The sequence below is a fragment of the Gorilla gorilla genome, chromosome 5 (genome assembly GCF_029281585.2).
Source record: "Gorilla gorilla gorilla isolate KB3781 chromosome 5, NHGRI_mGorGor1-v2.1_pri, whole genome shotgun sequence".
In the NCBI taxonomy this organism is placed as follows: domain Eukaryota; kingdom Metazoa; phylum Chordata; class Mammalia; order Primates; family Hominidae; genus Gorilla; species Gorilla gorilla.
Genome location: NC_073229.2, coordinates 70,989,187 through 71,009,350, shown reverse-complemented (window position 1 = coordinate 71,009,350; position 20,164 = coordinate 70,989,187). Strand labels below are relative to the sequence as shown.

Sequence of the window (20,164 nt, the reverse complement as noted above, 5' to 3'; positions counted from 1 at the left end):
TTCCACCTCCTGGGTTCAAGCGATTCTCCTATCTCAGCCTCCCGAATAGCTGGGATTACAGGCATGCACCACCACCTCTGGCTAATGTTTGTACTTTTAGTAGAGATGGAGTTTTGCTGTGTTGGCCAGGCTGGTCTTGAACTCCTGACCTCAGGTGATCTGCCTGCCTCAGCCTCCCAAAGTGCTGGGATTACAGGAGTGTGCCACCATGCCAGGCCAGCTCCTCCATTTTGAAGAGATAGTTTAGTCCTTTGTGTTCCTGGCCATTAGCAGGTTTTCCCTCTAATGAATTGCATCTTTTGTTTTTCAAGACATTTTATTTAATGTTTAAATTATACTTTCCTAGGTACTCTATCATTATCCTTTTAACCACATGTCAATGTGAAATAAGTCTTCTGCCACATATTAAATCTCTGTTCCAATAACCTTGTTGTTTGGCAAGAGCTCTTAGTGGCATATGCAAGTGAGAGAGTCTATGAATTCTTGTTTGTCGGCAAATATCTTTCTTTTACCCTGGCAGGTGAATAATATTTTGGTTGAATGTTAAAGCCTTGAGTTGCAGTCACTTTCTCTCAGTAGTCTGAGGATGTTACATGAAGGTATTTTTCCTTCCAGTATTGCAGTCACATACTAGTTTGTTTCTTTTGTTTTTTGTTTGTTTGTTTGTTTGAGATGGAGTCTCGCTCTGTTGCCCAGTCTGGAGTGCAATGGTGCAGTCTCTGCTCACTGCAACCTCTGCCTCCTGGGTTCAAGGGATTCTCCTGTGTCAGTCTCCCAAGTAGCTGGGATTACAGGCGCACACCACCACACCTGGCTAATTTTATTTTATTTTATTTTTTGAGACAGAATCTTGCTCTGTTGCCCAGGCTGGAGTGCAGTGGCACGATCTCGGCTCACTGCAAGCTCTGCCTCACGGGTTCACGCCATTCTCCTGCCTCAGCCTCCTGAGTAGCTGGGACTACAGGCACCTGCCATCACACTGGCTAATTTTGTTTTTGTATTTTTAGTAGAGACAGGGTTTCACCGTGTTTGCCAGGATGGTCTTGATCTCCTGACTTTGTGATCCGCCCGCCTCGGCCTCCCAAAGTGCTGGGATTACAGGCATGAGCCACCACGCCCGGCCTAAGTTTTTGTATTTTAGTAGAGACGGGGTTTCACTGTGTTGCCCAGGCTGGTCTTGAACTCCTGAGCTCGGGCAATCCACTCGCCTTGACCTCCCAAAGTGCTAAGATTATAGGCATGAGCCACTGCATCCAACCATTTGCTTCTTTTTCTTTCTGCCTAGAAATATGTAAGATTTCCTCTTTATTTTTCCAGTTCAGAAATTATTTTTAATCAATCTGCCTGGAACTCAGTGTGTCTTCTTTCCCCTTCTTGATATTTCTTTTTGATTTTTCTGCAACTCCTATTATTTGCATGGGAAGTTTCTTAGATCTGAGTCCTTTATCATTTTCTTCATGATTTTTATTTTTTTTATATTTTTGCTCTGGGTTGTGATATATTTCTACCACTTTTAGACTTCCAGGCCACCATTTCAGATCTCAACAATGATCATCCTCCCTTTTAGATTATTTACTAATGCTTCTAGCTCACAAATCAAGATTTTTGTTCCCAGAAATTTTTGTGTGGGGATCGGGGGTATTCCATGAAAGGGGCCATATATGTGAAGTGAACCCCAATGTTGAAGGAGCCAAGAAACCAAAGGATGAGGCAGACAAATTCAGTTTCTCAGCATTGGGTGATTTATGAAGGGAACTTACAGAGAGAAGTGTGGTCTTGGGCAGCCAAGAAACAGGTAGAGCTCTACCCCACAGGGCCTCAGACCCAGGGCTTATATCATGGGAAAAAAGCATAAGTACCCTGGAAAGAACATGTAGGTGACTTTGGGGGTCACAGCATATGATTTCTGCAATGAAGTTTATTTTGGAAGAAATGTACAATGAATAGGTGTTCCTACGTAAGGAGTAATACATCAACTACATATTTTGGAGGCATTCCTGGACTCAGGCTTAGTCAGGCAGATTAGCAGTTAAAATAAAGTCAGTCTTGTCCCCACATGGGGGCTGCTAGAGTTCCTGTAAATGCTCTTATCATTTTTTGGTTCAGGTTGTCATTTATTTTCTCTAACAGTTCCACTTTTGTGGGGACTGCCGACTTTCTGCTAGTTTGCCATTTCTCTGGCTATTGGGTCCCTTAGGTATTCTTTGCTATTTTCCCTCAGTGGCTCACTGAGGCCTGGGGAGAACTTAACAGTGGTAGCATCTTAGTCCATTTGGGCTACTGTAACAAAAATCCTGGCAGGACATGGTGACTCACACCTGTAATCCCAGCACTTTGGGAGGCCAAGGTGAGATGATGGCTTGAGCCCAGGAGTTGGAGACCAGCCTGGACAACATGGCAAAAACTCCATCTCTACAAAAAATACAAAAATTAGCCAAACGTGGTGAAGCATGCCTATAGACCCAGCTAGTCAGGAAGCTGAGGTGGGAGGATCACTTGAGCCTAGGAGGTCGGGGCTGCAGTGAGAGGTGATTGTAGCGATTGTACCACTGCACTCCAGCCTAGGCGACAGAGCAAGACTCCGTCTCAAAAAAAAAAAAAAAAAAATTCTCCTAAACTAGATGGCTTATAACAGTTTATTTCTTATAGTTCTAGAGGCTGGGAATTCCAAGATCAAGATGTCAACAGATTCAGTGTTTGGTGAGGGCTCACTCTCTGCTTAATAGAGGGCATTTTCTATCTGTGTCTTCACATGGCAGAAGGGGTGAATGAGCTCCCTTTGGCGTCTTTTATAAGGGCACTAATTCCATGCATGAGGGCTCCATCACCTCCCAAGGTCCCACTTCTTAAAACAATTGCATTGGGGATTAGGTTTCAACATATAAATTTGTCAGGGAGGGATACAAACATTCAGACCATAGCAGGCAACAGTACCATGAGTGGTGGAAGGAACACTACTATCTCCCCACATGGTTCATCTGTGCACCCACTGCCCAGCTGACAGAGCCCACCTGAGCACAAGGAGGAAGCCTCTCTCTTCCCAGTCTCCTCAGCTGACTGGCTGTAGGCCTTGCGGGTAGAAAGAGCTCAGCTCCCTCACTCCTTGGCATGGGAGAGCAACCTCTAAGGAATTATTGAGTGGACAAGCATAGCTCCTCCCCCAGGGATCAACAGGGCTTCCCACCTCAAGCATCTAGAGTTTGGTCTGATTCTCACCCCAGGGCTTCTCCGTGGCTGATCTTCAGTCCTCAGCAGACTCAAGTAAGAAAGGTAACTGTGCCTGCTTTCTCCTGTGGAGGAGGGTCCCAGGCCCCACCATTCTCTGGGCTCAGGAAAAGCGCAGTGTTTGGATTGGAGATGTGGACAAAGGCAACCAGTATGAGTTAACGCTGCCATGTGCCCAGCGGCTCACAACTTCATCTATTGCCATTACCAAAACTATTATTAAAACAGTTGCCTGGGGCCGGGTGCCTTGGCTCACACCTGTAATCCCAGCACTTTGGGAGGCCAAGGCAGGCGGATCACCTGAGGTCAGGAGTTCAAGACGAGCCTGGTCAACATGGCCAAATACCGTCTCTACTAAAAACACAAAAATTAGCTGGGAATGGGGTTGGGTACCTGTAATCCCAGCTACCAGGGAGGCAGAGGCAGGAGAATCACTTGAACCCTGGAGGCAGAGGTTGCGGTGAGCTGAGATCACACCACTGCACTCCAGCCTGGGCAACAGGGCAACATTTCGTCTCAAACAAACAAACAAAACAGTTGCCTAAAAAATTTACTGAACATTTAAATAGATAATAACTTTAATTTAAACTTTTCAAAATACACATAAGCCCACAATCCTAATGAAAATATTTTCATTTTTCAATGTCCCTTTCTGATCTTTCTCGATTTGCATGAGATTTTCACATTCTGCAATTGGAGTGCATGTCCAGGTGGTCCTGCCTGACATCCGCTTCTCTGTGCCGTAGCAGCATGATAACCATGCTAATGGCTGCATCAACAAGGTTTGGAAGCATTCTATGTGTCTGACAATAGAGGAATACCTAAATAAGCAGTCATACATCCATTGTAGGTGATTATTTTCCAGCCTTTATTTTAACAATTTTGCAAATTTTTTTTATTCAGCAACAATTATCCCATCCCCCACTCCATCCCACCTAGTGTTCTTGTTGACTTACCTCTTTAAAGTAAGTGGGTGAGCATTCATGAGCAACTTCCCTTTCATTAGCCTCTTCTATATTAGACCTCAGAACTATCTTGAGAGCCATTTGACAGTCTCAACTCTGGCCAGGCCATGCCCTCATGGTGACAATCCTGGAGGAAGGATGCTTTAATTTAGCAGGACGAATTCCCTCACTGTGTTCCATGGCCTGGTTCCTCAACTGTGGCTCATCTGCAGCCCTGGATGATACAAGCCTGGTATATTTTTATGCCTTGTGGAATTTCTCCCTCTACAGCTCATTGGTCTTCTTTTTCCAGCTGCAGAAAGGCTGGGCACAATGGCTCCCACCTGTAATCTCAGCACTTTGGGAGACCAAAGTGGGAGGATTGCTTGAGCCCAAAAGTTCAAGACTAGACTGGGCAATGAAGTGAAAACTCATCTCTACAAAAAAATCAAAAGCTAGCCAGGCATGGTGGCGTATATCTGTGGTCCCAGCTACACAGGAGGCTGAGGCAGGTGAAGCACTTGAGTGCAGGAGGTTCAGGCTATAGGGAGCCATGTTTGCACCACTGTACTCCAGTCTGAGCAACAGAGAGACGCTGTTCCAAAGAAAAACAAAAACAAAAACAAAAAAACATTGCTTGTGGCTGGCCACAGTGGCTCACGCCTGTAATCCCAGCACTTTGGGAGGCTGAGGTGGGCGGATTACTTGAGGTCAGGAGTTCAAGACCAGCCTGGCCAACATGGTGAAACCTCATCTCTACTAAAAATACAAAAAAAATAAATTAGCCAGGTGTGGTGCTCCACACCTATAATCCCAGCTACTCAGGTGGCTCAGGCATGAGAATTGCTTGAAGCTGGGAGGCAGAGGTTGCATTGAGCTGAGATCATGCCACTGCACTCCAACCTGGGCAACAGAGTGGACTCTGTCTTAAAAAAAACAAAAAAACATTGTGTGGTAGTGAGATGAGTTGCTTGCCAGCAATGTGGGTCTATATACACACCTCTGAGCAGGCTGGGCTGCCTTTTCCACAACAGCCCTCTATCCCCACTCCACCCCACATTGCCCACCCACTAAAATTCACAGCCACATCTGAGACTATCTTTGGTTTCCAGATCTAAGCCATTATCTTCACATTTTCAGGAAGAATAGATTCTTGAGGGTAGCAGAGCTCTCTTGGGCATTTCTGGTCAAAAACATATAGTTTTATCTTCTTTTCTCTATAGGAGAATTTCACCCAATATAATTAAGATTTCTCCCTTGTCAACAGCTGCAGGGTCCAGCATGCCTGTCACTGTCCAAGCCTTCCCAGAATCTCTGGTCAAAGGTTTTAGGGCAGTGCAGTCTTCTCCTAGTACAGCTTCTTCAGGCACTCTCAGAACTTGGTCTTGTCTTGTCTTGTCTTTTTTTTTTTTTCTTTTCTTCTTTTTTTTTTCCGGTGGAAAGCGTGAACACAGTCCCCCATTAACACAAATTATGCAGTTGACTTTCCCACATTTGGGGAAATCACAGGGGTCAGCACATCCGGAGGGCAATGGATGAGACTCACCCTGGGAAAACCACCTTCGTGTTCATGGTATCTCCCCTGCCGGGTAAGTATAGAACTTGGTCTTTTCTTCTCTGATCCTGGTGCATCTTTGCAGGAAGCAAAGAAGCTGGGTGCAATTTTCCTTCTCAGCAGCTCTAGTGTCCTAGTCCAAGTGCTGTCTGTCACTATTATGAATCAAGTTACAGGCAGTCTCAGAATCAGGTAACATTGTAATCTGGCTGTATTTTAAAATATGGTTTGAGATGTGTCTAACTCCTGTCAATGCTTGATAAAAGTGAATTCTTCATTATGAATCTTGAATTTCAGTCTAGGCATGAAACTGGACTCCATCTCAAAAGAGTTGACTATAGTTGATTTATTCACATCCTCAGTCCACTCTTACGAGGCTTTCCATGGCATCCCTCTACTAAACAGCTCCTACTGAGGTCATCAGTGACCTACCTATATCTTGCCAAAGCCAATGGTCCATTCTCTGTCCTTACCTTACCTCTCTGTGGGATTTGGCAAGTTGACCACTCCATCCTTCTGGAAGCCCTTTCTTCTCTAGGCTTCAGGGAACCCACCCTCCTGGAGTCCTCTCTTCCTGCTTTCATTCTTGCCATCCCAGCAGCCCCTTTTCAGATGGCAGTCTGAGTGATATTTTAAAAACATTTGCTAGGCCAGGCACAGTGGCTCACACCTATAATCCCAGCACTTTGGGAGGGCAAGGTGGGAGGATTGCTTGAGCCCAGGAGGTCGAGACTGCAGTGAGCCATGATCGCGCCACTGCACTCCAGCCTGGGTGACAGAGCAAGACCCTGTCTCAAAAGAAACAAACAAAAATTTTACTTAATCACATTGCTATTCCTCCAAAAGCTTCCAATTATGTGTTGGGTAATAACCCAGCCCCTAGCATGATTTATGGTTTGACCCTGCCTTCTTTGCTCAGTCCTCACCCACACTCTTCTGCTCATCCACCAGGCTCCAGCAACACTGGCCTCCTTCTATCTGTCAAATTCTCCAGGAGCTTTCAAATTGTTGGGCCTTCTTCTTAGAATGGTCTTCCTGCGAGTCATCACGTGGCTGCCTCCTCTTCACTTGGGTCGCAGCCAAACATCAACTCCTCAAGAGTTTTTCCCTGTCATACCTCTTCCTTCAAGTCACTCCTTTTTCTCTTCACAGCTCGTATTATCTGAAATTTTCTTCATTTATTTTCTGGAGTGTGAGTTCATGAAGGTCAGGGACTTTATCTTGTCATATTATACCTAGTACTGAAAACCGCACAGAGCAGGCCCTCAGTAAAGACTCATAGGCCGGGTGCAATGGCTCATGCCTTAATCCCAGCACTTGGGAGCCTGAGGTGGGCAGATCACTTGCAGCCAGGAGTTCGGGACCAGCCTGCCCAACATAGCGAAACTCCCATCTCTACCAAAAATTACAAAAATAACCGGATGTGGTAGTGCACACCTGTAGGCCCAGCTATTCGGGAGGCTGAGGTGTGAAAATTACTTGAGCCTGGGAGTTGGAGGTTGCAGTGAGCCAAGACCACACCACTGCTGTCCACCCTGGGTGACAGAGCGAGACTCTGTCTCAGAATAAATACATACATACATATATACATACCATAGACCAGCTCTTAATTATTTTACTGTCCAGTGTTCGGGAGCCCATTCTGCTCATTATGTAGACACCTCAACTAGACTGCAAAAAAATATATAGCAAATCAGTTGGTCTGTAGTTGTATGTTTAACAGGTATTAGAATGCCTCAAGTTTTTTAGGTTTCTACGTTAGAAATACTTGCCCACAAGTGAGCTGAAAGAAAAACATGAATATAATGGTTGGAAGTTTCTTTTTTACATAAATGCTTCTAATTTGTGGTCAATAAGAAGGTAGGTTAAAGATTCAAGAGAAGTACAAGACCTCCCCTAACTAACCTCTGTCAGTATCACTCACTTCAGCTCCCCTCCCATTGCAGGATACCTATCATGGGTCCGGCACTGGGCTAGATGCTGGGAAATGAGTAAGACACAGGCTCTGACCTCGACTTTACACTCTGACTAGGGACACAAGCACATAAATAGGTAATGTCAGTGTAATGTGGACTGTGCTGCCAGAGGGCCACCCATGAGACACAGGGTTGGCCATTCGGTCTGTCTGGAACATGCAGGGGATATTTTCTCGAGGAGACCACCTCCGTGTTTGGCCCCTACTAAGATGTATCACATTTCCTCACGGTGTTCTTGTGTTTTATACAGTATTTATAAACCACCTGTCTGCTTTCTGTTCTTTTGAAACAAGAGGAATTTCTTTAGTTATATTTCCAAAGATTATATGATACATATGATATGATATATATATCAAGTGTCTTAGTCCACATGGACTGCTGTAACAGAGTGCCATAGATTGAGTGACTTCTAAACAACAGAAATTTATTTCTGGAGTCTGGAAAGTCTAAGATCAAGGCATTGGCAGATTCGGTGTCTGGTGAGGCCCACTTCCTGGTTTCTAGATAAACATCTTCTTGCTGTGTCCTCACATGGCAGAAGGGGCAGGGATCTCTCTTGTGTATCTTTAATAAGAACAAGGATCTCATTCATGAGGACTCTGCTCATGACCTCATAACCTCCCAAAGACCCCACCTCCTAGTACCATCACATTGAGGATTAGAATTCAACATATGAACGTTGGTGGGAGACAAATATTCAGTCTATATCATCAAAATTGTTTTTTTCTTCTTGATAGCATTTCATTTTTATCTGATATAATTAGATTTTCTGCCCAGAGGCCTTTGTGAAACTTTCTGACAGTTAATTGCTAGAATGTTTTTTAACCTTCTTACCATTGAACTTTCTGGGATGAGTCTTATATTACCCAGATCAGATATGTTCCAGGTCAGCGTATTTGGAGATGAAAGTGACCCTTTTAAAATTTCACTGAACCAGTAATGAACATATCAGTCAAAATAAGATTTTAATTATTAAACTAGACTAAGATCTTTTTATTAGAACCAGCCAAACTGTCAGTCATCAGTGTTGTTCTGTTCCATATTTAATATGTAATATTTAACCATATTTAAATACATTTAAGTTACCTATTTAAAAAAACCTTTAGACTTTCTGTCTTTTCAATTGATGCCCAGTCTTCTTTCATTTCGTGGTTATTTTCTCTGTTCTAACCATTTAATTCTAGACAATATGGCTTGCTGGTTTCCATCTTTTGCTCCACAGGCCCTCATTTCTTTAAAGTTAATGAAATGCTCCCTGTCAAATAGAAATGTAACTTGTTAGTTCTTCTATAACCAAAGGACACTATGCTTGCCTGACACAGCCCTACAAGGGACTTGACTGTAACCATTTTCTTTGTATTGAAACTACTTTTCAGCTTCTGTGATAGTATTAATTCCTAGTTTTCCACCAAACTTACTAAGTGCTTTTCAAATGACAGAGCTGTGATGCTCTTGGAGACAGGACTGAGCTAAATGTGCGAAGAAAATAAGGTAGTAGTAGTGGTGGGGAAATTCTCAGGAGCTGCAGCTTGCAGGAAGCTGGACAAAATGCCAAGAGAAATGAAAACTAGGATGGTTTGGATCTAAGTAATCTCCTGAAAGAGAAAATTGTTATCAGGCATAATTTTAGGGAAACATATATAAACATATTCTTGGCTGCAAGACCCTACATGAATAGCTTCTCCACATATACACACATCCAGGCTCACACAGAAGCTCAGACCTCGTCTCATGACTCTTGCGTTGTTCACTCTGCTACAATCAAGACAGGCCTTGGCCCCATTTGAGCCTTTGCTCTGGCTATTCTCTCTTCCTGGAACACCCTCCCCTACAAATACCTAGGGTGAATTCACTATCTTTGAGTCTTTGTCCAAATACCACGTTCTTAAGGAGGCTGTAAGGGAGAAAAAGTAACATTTTCTCACCCATCACAAAGTTCTCCCATCACAAAGACCCCTATAACAAAAGCAGACCAACAGGGGAAGCATACAAATATACTTAATGTAAGTTTAACATGGCATGGGAGACTTCAGAAATAAAGACTTAGGGAAACAGGGAAAACTGTATTTTTGCAGAGGGTCATGCAGAAGTATGATTGGAGAGCAAAGGGATATGGTAATTAACTGGGAGGAACTTAGCAAGGCCTATTTGTTCAGATTTTTCTCTCTGTCTTCATTCATTTCCTCTGGGTATAGGGAGGACCCTTCTAGAATGAGGGCCTTATGACCTGCTTTAGAGGAAGATCAAACAGTTCTTCTATGGACTGTTTCAGGGGAGAACAGTGGGAGGAGGGCAAAGGGACCTTTCTGCTTCTGTTATTTTCTCAAATGCCAAAGTGTCAAACTTCGGGGTAGCATGTCCTGAACCCTGTCAAGGCCTTCTTTGATGATTATATTTAAAACTGCAAAGTATCCCTGTCAAATGCTGGCTTTCAAAAACTATCACAGAAACAACCTATTGATAAGACAAAGCTGACTACATTCATACTACAATAAGACAGAAAGAGGGTGCACTACCTTGACAGTCTTGGAGCCCACAGGGGGTGAAGTTGGGATGTTTATGAGGTATGTGAGTCAGGTTTAAGGCAGATCTTTCATTGTGGGGGCTTGCTTAGGGTTGCATAAAATTATGATATAATTTAGAGTTCGTAGACAGAGCAAGCTGAAGGTTTGAGATGAACCAGCATTTGAGATGAGTCAACAGTCTTTGATCAAACCATTCATTTAAGTGGGTATTTTGGGAAGTTCCTGGAAGAAATGATAAGGTTACATGCAATTGTATCTCTTGGGCAAGAGTTTCCTGGAGTAGTAAAATTATAATGATGAAGACAGAATAGAAAAGCTATGTTAGTGAAGACAGCCCAGTGATAAGAGAATGTTAATGTAGATGGGAAACTGTGAGCAGTTCTCACTCCAGTCTCCTTTACCTTTACCAGTCCCCTTACATACTTTACATATACAAGTATGTATAGTCTTACATACTATACAATTTAATCACTATGATTGTTTGTTGGCTGTCTCCCAACATCCCCTCACAGTGAGAGTGTAAGCTCCACTAAACAGTACCTGACATACATTACTATTAATAATAGCAAATACTTATAGCACTAACCATGTATTGGATGCTGTTCTAAGGGCTTTATATTTATTTCCTCATATAATCCTCACTAACACCTTATGAGAAGGTATTAATATTGTCTGCATTTTAGATGCATAAGCACAGAGTTACTAAATCCATTTGCCCAAGACCACACAGCTGGTAAATGTAGAATCTGGATTAGAATCCAGTGTCTGGCATCTTTTCAACCTCATTACTAAGAGCCTTCCCTGTGGGTGGACATTTTGGTGACTATTCACACAGGAGGTGTTAAAACTATTAATTGGAGGCCATTAGGCTGAGGTGGCTCAAGCACCCTGGGTTCCTACGAAACAAACTGAAATCCTGATCAGTATAAATAGTAAAATGAAACTTAAGCTTAACCAATCAGAAACTACCAACTAGCCTTTAGCTTAGGAACTTTCCATCAGAATGATCCAAATAAGGCTTGTTCACTTCAGCCAATCAAATGTTTTATCTGCCTTGCTTCTGCCTTCACCTCATAAAAGTCTTCCTCCCTGATCCCACTTTGGTGGCACCTTTGAACCACATGCAATCTGGTGCTACCCAATTCATGCATTGCTATCTGCTCAAATAAAATCTTCAAACAATTTTAGGGCTGGGCGTGGTGGCTCACGCCTGTAATCCCACCACTTTGGGAGGCTAAGGTGGGTGGATCACGAGGTCAGGAGATTGAGACCATCCTGGCTAACATGGTGAAACCCCGTCTCTACTAAAAATACAAAAAAAATTAGCTGGGCGTGGTGGCAGGTGCCTGTAGTCCCAGCTACCTGGGAGGCTGAGGCAGGAGAATGGCGTGAACCTGGGAGTGGAGGTTGCAGTGAGCCAAGATCATGCCACAGCACTCCAGCCTGGGCAACAGAGCGAGATTCTGTCTCAAAAATAAAAAAAAAAACAAAAAAACAATTTTAACAAGTTTTATTTTGGCTGGGCACAGTGGCTCACACCTGTAATCCCAGCACTTTGGGAGGCTAAGGTGGGCAGATCACTTGAGGTCAGGAGTTCGAGACCAACCTGGCCAACATGGTGAAACCCATCTCCACTAAAAATACAAAAATTAGCTAGACATGGTGATGGGCGCCTATAATCCCAGCTATTCGGGAGGCTGAAGCAGGAGAATTGCTTGAACCCAGGAGGCGGATGCTGCAGTGAGCCAAGATTGCGCCATTGCACTCCAGCCTGGGCGACAAGAGCGAAACTCTGTCTCAAAAAAAAAAAAAAAAATGTTTTTAATTGGCACTTTATTGTACATATTTATAGGGTACAGTGCAATGTTTTGATACATATATACATTGTGTAATGATCAAATCAGGATAAATAACATATTCATTACTTCAAACACTTGTCATTCATTTGCGGTGAGAATATTCAAAACCTTCTCTTCTAAACAACCCACCAAATGAGAGAAAATATTTGCAAACTACACGTCTGACAAAGGATTAATAACCAAAATATATAAGGAGCTCAGACAACTCAACAGAAAAAATCTAATAATCTTATTTTAAAATGAGCAAAAGATCTGAATAGACCTTTCTCAAAAGACATTACAAATAGTCAGTGGGTATATAAAAAATGCTCATCATTTATCATCAGAGAAATGCAAGTCAAAAGTACAATGAGGTATCATCTCACTTCAGTTGAAACAGCTCTTATCCAAAAGGCAGGCAATAATAAATGCTGGTAAGGATGTGGAGAAAAGGGAACCCTTGTACACTGTTGGTGGGAATGGAAATTAGGACAGCCACTGTGGAGGACAGTATGAAGCTTCCTCAAAAAACTGAAGATGGAGCTACCATATGACCCAGAAATCCCACTGCTAGGTATATATCCCAAAGAAAAAAAACCAGTATATCAAAGAGATACCTGCACTCCCATGAATCAGCCTCAGTGTCCATGAGTGGATGAATGGATAAAAAAAATGTGGTACATATACATAATGAAATATTATTCAGCCATAAAAAAGAGATCATGTAATTTGCAACAACATGTTAAGTGAAGTAAACCAGGCACACAAAGACAAATTTTACATATGTGGGAGTTAAAAATTAAAACAAACTCATTGAGTGAGAGAGTAGAATAATGGTTACTGGAGGCTGGGAAGAGTAGTGGGGAGAAGGGTGGATAAAGTGGGGATGATTAATGGGTACAAAATAATAGAATTACTAAGATCTAGTATTTGATAGCACAGCAGGGTAACTACAGTCAATAATAATTTTTTGTATATTTTAAAATAGCTGGCTAGGCACTATAACTCACACCTGTAATCCCAGCACTTTGGGAGGCCAAGGAGGGTGGATCATTTGAGGCCAGGAGTTTGAGACCAGCCTGGCCAACATGGTGAAACCCTGTCTGTAGTCCCAGCTACTCAAGCGATTCTCCTGTCTCAGCCTCCTGAGTAGCTGGGACTACAGACATGTGCCACCACACCCAGCTAATTTTTGTATTTTTAGTAGAGACAGGTTTCACCATGTTGGCCAGGCTGGTCTCGAACTCCTGACCTCAAGTGATCTGCTCACCTCGGCCTCTCAAAGTGCTGGGATTTCAAGTGTGAGCCACTGCACCTGACCATCTTCCAACTATTTTGAAGTATATTGTCATTGACTGTAGTTACCCTACTGTGCAATAGAACCCAGAACTTGTTCTTCCTCCTACTAACTATAACTTTATACTCTAAACTCTCTAAAATTTTAATGTACCTAAGTTTATCTTTCAATAGCAGCAAATATTTTTCAGTACTGAACCATTTCCAAAAGCCAATCCACAAAGGATGTTCTAAAACTTCCTTGGCAACACCTGCCTTGAGGATTGAAACTGTGCCTGGCACCTCTCCTTCCACTGAACAGCAAACATTTACTTCTTTCACTTTTCTTTCCCTCACTGCCATTGCTGATCAAAGTCCCTTTCCTTCTGATTCACACATTCATTCTTTAGTTGTGTCCATGCAATTAAAAAGCCTACTTAGCAGCATCTACTGACTTTTCATATCTCCCTTATTCAGTACAGAGTTTGACTCTTCAGGGCAGTAAGTCCTATTTCCCTGATTCCAAATTGGATTGAGGCCGAGCGCCGTGGCTCATGCTTATAATCCCAGCACTTTGGGAGGCAGAGGTGGGCAGATCACCTGAGGTCAGGAATTCAAGACCAGCCTGGCCAACATGGTGAAACCCCATCTCCACTAAAAATACAAAAAGTAGCCAGGCATGGTGGCGTGTACCTGTAGTTACAGCTACTTAGGAGGCTAAGGCAGGAGAATAGCTTCAGCCCAGGAGGCAGAGGTTGCAGTGAGCTGAGATTGCACCACTGCACTGCAGCCTGGGCACAGAGCGAGACTCTGTCTCAAAAAAAAAACAAAAACAAAAAAACCACATTGGATTGAGGTGTGTGGGCAGTGGGTAGAGGTGGCCATTCCTATTGTTCTCATATACTTCCTATAATATCATCGTAAAGATGCTTTAAAAAAAAAAACAAAAACTTAAACTCTAGAAAACACTTATGGTGAAAATAGCGTGTTATACACAAAGTAACAGCTTCCACTTCAATGTTTCTTGTGGTTCACATTGGTATCTAGGTTGCACTAAACACCCCTGAGAAGCTTTCAAGCTCTCCCTACGTTTCAGTGCATTCTGCAGTCAAACGTTTTTAAATTCAAAACCTTACTAGCATGAGGTGTCATATGAGAGGCTTGACCTTATATATGTTACCCTTAGAGGCATTAGAATGTAAGCTCCTTGAAGACAGGGATTTGTATCTACTTTGTTTATTGATACCTCTTGTCAGGGAAGAGGGCAACACAGTGAGACCCTGTCTCTAGAAAAATTAATTTTAGAAAATAAAAAGAAATTTAACTTTAAGAAAAGAATAAAAGGAAAAAGAAGTCAGTGAATTTAGGAGAACATTTGACCCCTGATGATATATATTGCCAGCTTGTCTCCAGATAGCATACAACAATCCAAACTTGTTCAAAAAGCAAATAAAAAGAAACTGTAACAGTGTAAATGTGTTTATTTAAGTAGAACTAACTTTTGCCAAGCTGGGCATGGATAGGAGAGGGAGAGTACTCAGTAGTCGCAGGCATTTTTAAGACTTGGAAAGCTTGAGTAGGAAAACCTTTAAGAACTGGGCACAGTGGCTCCCACTTGTGATCCCAGCACTTTAGGAGGCTGAGGCAGGAGGATCCTTTGAGCCCAGGAGTCCAAGACCAGCCTGGGCAACATGGTAAGACCCCATCTTTACAAAAAATACAAAAATTAGCCAGGTGTGGTGGTGCATGTCTGTAGTTCCAGCTACTCAGGAGGCTGAGGTGGGAGGATTGCTTGAGCCAGGAAGACTGAGGCTGCAGTGAGCCATGTTCGTGCCACTGCACTCTCTCCTGGGTGACAGAGCAAGACCCTGTCTCAATTTAAAAAAAAGAAAGAAAGAAAAGGGCCGGGCGTGGTGGCTCACGCCTGTAATCCCAGCACTTTGGGAGGCCGAGGTGGGTGGATCACGAGGTCAGGAGATCGAGACCATCCTGGCTAACATGGTGAAACCCTGACTCTACTAAAAATACAAAAAAAAATTAGCCAGGAGTTGGGGCAGGCACCTGTAGTCCCAGCTACTTGGGAGGCTGTGGCAGGAGAATGGCGTGAACCCAGGAGGCAGAGCTTGCAGTGAGCCAAGATCGCACCACTGCACTCCAGCCTGGGTGACAGAGCAAGACTCTGTCTCAAAAAAAAAAAAAAAGAAAAGAGGCCAGGCACGGTGGCTCACGCCTGTTATCCCAGCACTTTGGGAGGCTGAGGGAGGTGGATCACCTGAGGTCAGGAGTTTGAGACCAGCCTGACCAGCAAGGTGAAATCCCATCTCTACTAAAAATACAAAAATTAGCCAGGTGTGGTGGCAGGTACCTGTAGTCCCAGCTACTAGGGAGGCTGAGACAGGAGAATTGCTTGAACCTGGGAGGCAGAGGTTGCAGTGAGCCAAGATCGTGGCACTTCAGTCCAGCCTGGGCAATAGAATGAGACTCCCTCTCAAAAAAAAAAAAAAAAAAAAAAAAAAGAAAGAAAGAAAAGAAAACATTTAAGAACTTATAAATGCCCTTTCTCATCTCATCCAGGGTTGGGACGAGGCCTGCAGAGGATGTGTTCTGGGTATTTGGTGGCCTGCTGGTGAGCACTGGTGTTCCTTGAGGTCAACCTGTGCTGAGGACAGGAATATTTCACCCAAGTACATAACTAAGAGAAGATCACTCCCAGAAGATTTCATCCCCAAAAGCAAGAAGGTGAAGGACACTTGTACCCAGACAGTGAGATCCACTGCCTCCTGCCATGCTTTTAGCTCCCCCCACTGCTGAGCCCTCCTGACCAGAAAACCTGACGGGGCCGCCTTCTTCATCCCTCAGTCTCACAGAGGTCCCATAAAACTGAACCAGGCTTGGTGCTGACAGTGGGCCAGGGCAATGTAGGCTCACTGGAGCTGGGTGAGAGTGTGACAGGGAGCGTCAAAGTCAAAATAAAAATATAAAGACAAATCTCTAAATGTAACGTTTCTCCTTAGGAATCACAGAATTGCAATTTGGTGCACACACACACAGATGGGGTGGTCTTCAGTGTGTCCAAAGGACAAAGAGAAGGTTAGGAGTTTTATTAGAAAGGGAAATATTACATATGGTTTTGAAAGAAAGCTCGTTGGCACTGGAGAAGATTTTGGGAGCTGGCAAGCTCTGATTGGTGAGTGACAGTGGTCAGTAAAGCTAGTCTTAGAGTGACAGCAGGGCATTTCAGCAGCTACTGGGTAAAACTGATCTTACCTATAGCAGGCCATTGCAGCAGCTGGGCTTGTGGAGAATTCAGTTATTGGATCAGTGCTATGTGCCCTGATGCTTTTCCAACCTGTCCTTTCTTCTTTGATCTAGTTGGGTATCACAAGAATGACCCAATTTGCATAATAAACATTCAAAAGAAAAAGTAGGCAGCGCTGGTGCTGGTTCAAGAGGATGCTGTGTAGGCTGAGGCTGGGGACAGACACACCATAATATGTCTAAGCAAAATGGCCAGGTCTAGTGCTTCGGCTGCAATGAGGAGGGTGCCGTGGGAAGGGACGCATCAGTGGAGGTCTCAGAGATGGTCCCCGGGAAAGTGGAACTGCAAGAGAAGTTGATACAGGTGTCAGCAGGAGACAGTCACATAGTGGTCCTCACAGAAGATGGCTGTGTCTTCCTCTGAGGCTGCTTCCAGAACAATTACAGTGTGATCAGGCTGTTAGATCCCACAAAGAAGAGCATGATGATTGTGCAAGTGCAGCTGGACATGCGCACGGTGAAGGTGGCCCCAGGAAATGGCCACTTGGTGATGCTGACAGCTGACAGTGACCTAGATACCTTGTGCTGTGGGAGCAAGGCCATCTGGGCCTTGTGCTTGAATTATGTTCCAACCATGATGGCCGACAGGGCATGATTCCTGGTCCCCCAGATATGATGCTGAAATTCAGGGGAAGCTGGGACCTGATGCCCTTCTGTAGCACCTGCCTCACCGTTCCATCCCCTATAAAGGGCACATACACAGAATATGGCTTTGGCCTCTTCAACAACCATCAGCTTGGAACCCCAGGCACAGAATCTTGCTTCATACCCCAGAACCTGGGATCCTTCAAGAACTCTACCAAGTCCAGGCCAGGCACAGTGGCTCACGCTTGTAATCTCAGCACTTTGGGAGGCTGAGGCGGGCAGATCACAAGGTCAGGAGATTGAGACCATCCTGGCTAACAAGGTGAAACCCCGTCTCTACTAAAAATGCAAAAAAAAATTAGCTGGGCGTTGTGGTGGGCACCTGTAGTCCCAGCTACTTGGGAGGCTGAGGCAGGAGAATGGCGTTAACCCGGGAGACGGAGCTTGCAGTGAGCCGAGATCATGCCACTGCACTCCAGCTTGGGTGACAGAGCAAGATTCCGTCTAAAAAAAAAAAAGAAAAAGAAAAAAAAAAAGAACTCTACCAAGTCCAGGTAGGCTTCTCTGGTGGCCAGCACCATACAGTCTTCGGGGATTCAGAAGGAAAAGCATGCAGCCTGGGCCAGGCTGAATATAGACGGTGGGCCTTCATGGGTGCTAAGGAGAAGAACATGCCCACCCTCATCTCCAGGCTGGTGCCATCTTCTCATTCTCCTCAGTGGCTTTGGGCCTCTGTAGGGTAAAGTGTGATCAGTGATGGACGTGTTTTTGCCTGGGACATGGACAGCAACTACCAGCCAGGCTCAGAGCGGAATGAGGATGCCTGGAGCTTGGAGATGACAGGCAAAGAGCTGGAGAACCATGTGGTCCTCTATTAGTCAAGGGCAAGGAGTGGAGCTGATGAAGCCTCTGAGCGACTGGTTCACGGCCCCAGGACCCTTCCACACAGAACAGGGAAGCAGTGACAGCTACAAATTCTAGCGGGCCTCCCCTAGCCCTGAGCACTCTGCCATGTGTCTTTTTCCCATCAGCATGACAGAATCCTTTTCTTCTTTGTCTTCCTCCTTTCTGGAATCATCCTGGGACCTGTAGGATGAAGTAGGGGATGAAAGAGGGGATGTCAGAAGGAGCATTGCTCACCCCAGAGCTAAGTGGTTAGACCTTTCCTCCCATGTCCCTATCTTTCATGGCCCTGGCTGATTCTGGCTTTGCCTATCAAAAAATCAAAATATGGCCAGGCACAGTGTCTCATGCCTGTAATCCCAGCACATTGGGAGACCGAGGTGAGCAGATCACTTGAGGTCAGTAGTTTGAGACCAGAGCCAAGATAACTCCACTGCACTCCAGCCTGGGCGGCAGAGTGACTCAACTCCATCTCAAAAAAAAAAAAAAAAAAAGTTTACTTCACCCCTGGGGGTCTGTTGTCCATGCTCTGAGGAGCTGGGGCTCGATCAAGCCGCACTCTAGTCGTGTGCCATTTGTGCTGTCCCTAACATCCACAAGCAGATACCTGGTACAGTCATCAGACTCAGCTGTCATGAACCCATGCCTAGGGAAACCAGAGAAGAGGCAGAGCAACCCTGTAGTGAAAAAGAGAAAAAGCCCCTACTTCATCCTCTGAAGGTTTGCTGAAAATGAACTGGCAATAGGCAGATTAATAAGAGAAAAATGCATACAAAATTTATTTTAACATGCATAGCATGGGGGAATCACAAGAGAATGATTGCCCAGTGACCCAACAGGGTGCAGGTGCTTATAGGCCCTTCTTCATAGGGGAAGGGGAGATGGGAGGTGCAGGAGAAAATGATTTTCAGGGGAAAAGAATGGACCCAGTGCTCAGAGAATGGTGAGTAAATAGTTTTCTTTGGGGATTGAATGGGACTGGAGAAAAAACAATAGTTTAGGACAATTTTTCTAGGCTCTAGGTGTGGCACAGTCTCTTCCTCTGTGATATGAGTTTTAATCTTCTTTGATTAATGAAATTTCAAACCAGGTGCGGTGGCTCACACCTGAAATCCCAGCACTTTGGGAGGCTGAGGTGGGCAGATCGCTTGAGCTCAGGAGTTTGAGACCAGCCTGGGGAACATGGTGAAACCCTGCCTCTACAAAAAATTTAAAAATTAGCCAGGTGTGGTGGCATGTGCCCATAGTACCAGCTACTCAGGAGGCTAAGGTGAGAGGATTACTTGAGCCTGGGAGGCTGGGGCTGCAGTGGGCAGTGATCACAGCACTGCACTCTAGCCTGGGTGTCAGAGCAAGACCCTGTCTCAAAAAAAAAAAAAAAAAAAAAAAAAGAACAAAAGAAAAAGAAATTTCAGGGAAGGGATTGAAGATAATTATGTTCCTCTTCAGGGGCCCAATTTCTACGATAAGGGAACTTCAGAGAATGGTCTCATCCTGCACTTTAGGAGGAGAGACAGAAGATCAGAGAGATAGGAAGGGGGCAGGTCAGAGAGATGTTGAGGCTGCTTCTTTTTTTACTCTTTTTTTTTTTTTTTTTTTTTTTTTTTTGAGACGGAGTCTCGCTCTTTCGCCCAGGCCGGGTTGCAGTGGCGCGATCTCGGCTTACTGCAAGCTCCGCCTCCCGTGTTCGCTCCATTCTTCTGCCTCAGCCTCCCGAGTAGCTGGGACTACAGGCGCCCGCCACCGCACCTGGCTAATTTTTTGTATTTTTAGTAGAGGCGGGGTTTCACCGTGTTAGGCAGGATGGTCTCGGTCTCCTGACCTCGTGATCCGCCCGCCTCGGCCTCCCAAAGTGCTGGGATTACAGGCGTGGAGCCACCACGCCCAGCCTTTTTATTCTTTTAATAGTAGATATAGGGTCTCACTATGTTGCCCAGGCTGGTCTCTAACTCCTGGCCTAAAGTGATCCTCCTGTTTCAGCCTCCCAAAGTGCTGGGATTACATGCACGAGACACGAAGC

General features: G+C 44.5%; 1 long non-coding RNA gene and 1 other non-coding gene across 4 annotated transcripts in view; one reads left to right on the top strand and one right to left on the bottom strand.

The window, feature by feature from the left end:
* The window catches only part of LOC129534350 (uncharacterized), a 54,485-nt gene extending 38,196 nt beyond the window's left edge, over positions 1–16,289 (top strand). For all 3 annotated transcript variants that reach the window (XR_010134267.1, XR_010134266.1, XR_010134268.1), the window contains one exon: positions 15,913–16,289. This is a non-coding gene — a long non-coding RNA (uncharacterized lncRNA). The remainder of the gene's footprint in view (positions 1–15,912) is intronic.
* On the bottom strand, positions 5,603–5,766 carry LOC115935204 (U1 spliceosomal RNA). Its single transcript, XR_004070895.1, has one exon. It is a non-coding gene; the product is annotated as a U1 spliceosomal RNA (small nuclear RNA).
* Positions 16,290–20,164: the final 3,875 nt, after the last annotated feature.